General features: G+C 35.0%; 1 protein-coding gene across 1 annotated transcript in view; it reads left to right on the top strand.

Moving 5' to 3' along the window:
* The window catches only part of CENPE (centromere protein E), a 123,432-nt gene that overhangs the window by 107,950 nt on the left and 13,874 nt on the right, over nucleotides 1-1,608 (top strand). The window lies entirely within an intron of this gene.

Raw genomic sequence — 1,608 nt, 5'->3', positions numbered from 1 at the left:
GGATGCCTTTGATTTCCCTTTCTTGCCTTATGGCCCTGGCTAGGACTTCCAGTACAATGTTGAATAGAAGTGGTGATAGAGGGCATCCTTGTCTGATTCCTGTTCACAAGAGGAATGGTTTCAGTCTCTCTCCATTGAGAATAATGTTGGCTGTTGGTCTTGCATAGATAAATGTCCTTTATTATGTTGAGGAATGTCCCTTCTATTCCTATTTTGCTGAGTTTTGATCAGGAATGGGTGTTGGATTTTACCAAATGCCTTTTCTGCATCAATTGATATGATCATGTGGTTCTTTTTCTTTGTTTTATTGATGTGGTGGATGATGTTGATTGTTTTTCTAATGTTGAACCATCCTTGCATACCTGATATGAACCCCACTAGATCATAATGAATGATTTTCTTGATAGGTTGTTGGAGTCTATTGGCTAGGATTTTGTCGAAGATTTTTGCATCTGTAGTCATGAGGGATATTGGTCTGTAGTTTTCCTTTTGAGTGATCTCTTTGCCTGGTTTTGGTATCAAGATTATGCTTGCTTCATAAAATGAGTTAGGGAGGATTCCATCCTTATCTGTTCTTTGTAATAGCTTGAGTAGGATTGGTGTCACTTCTTCTCTGAATGTTTGGTAGAATTCTCTGGTGAAACTCTCTGGACCAGGGCTTTATTTTTGTTGGTAATTTTTTGATGACCTGTTCAATTTCTTCTTTGTTATGGATCTGTTCAACTTTTCCACATCAGTCTGTGTTAGATTAGGTTAGTGGTGTGTTTCTAGAAATCTGTCCTTTTCTTCGAGATTTTCAAATTTTTGGAGTACAGTTCTTCATAATATTGTGATATTATCTTTTATATTTCAGTTGGTTCTGTTGTGATGTCACCCATTTCATTTGTTATTTGTGTTATTTGTATTCTCTCCCCCTTTTCCTTTGTTAAATTTGCCAGTGGTTTGTCGATTTTATTAATCTTTTCAAAAAACCAATTTCTGGTCTTGTTGATTTTTTTTTATTGCCTTTCTGTTTTCTGTTTCATTGATTTCTGCTTGGATTTTTATTATTTCCTTTCTTCTGGTGACTGTAGGCTTTTCTTGCTGTTCTTTTTCTAAATGTTAGAGATGTTGGTTTAAAGTGTTGATTTTGGCTCTTATTTGTTGATTTGTGCATTTATTGCTATAACTTGGCCTCTGATCATTACTTTTGCTGTGTCCCAAAGATTTTGGTATGTTGTGTTTTCATTCTCGTTTGATTCAAGGAATTTTTGAATTTTATTTTTTATTTCTTCTCTTACCCAATCTTTCTTAAAGAGGGTGTTCTTCCGTTTCCATGTTTACTCTTTTTCCATTGATCTTCCTATTGTTGATTTCTAATTTGATAGTATTGTGATCTGAGAGGATGCTTTGCAGTATTTCAATGTTTTTGAATTTATGAATGCTTGCTTTATGGCCTAACATATGGTCTGTCATGGAGAATGTTCCATGTGCACTGGAAAAGAATGTATATTGTGCTATTGTTGGGTGAAGTGCTCTGTAGATGTCTATAAGGTCAAGTTGGTGGATTGTATTGTTTAGCTCTTCTGCATCTTTGTTGAGTTTCTTTCCAGTTGTTCTATCTTTCAT

The sequence above is a fragment of the Orycteropus afer genome, unplaced genomic scaffold (assembly GCF_000298275.1).
Source record: "Orycteropus afer afer isolate SDZICR_OR568_19922 unplaced genomic scaffold, OryAfe1.0 scaffold00403, whole genome shotgun sequence".
In the NCBI taxonomy this organism is placed as follows: Eukaryota; Metazoa; Chordata; class Mammalia; order Tubulidentata; family Orycteropodidae; genus Orycteropus; species Orycteropus afer.
Note: the sequence above shows the minus strand (reverse complement) of the source record. Positions and strands in the feature narration are given on the sequence as shown.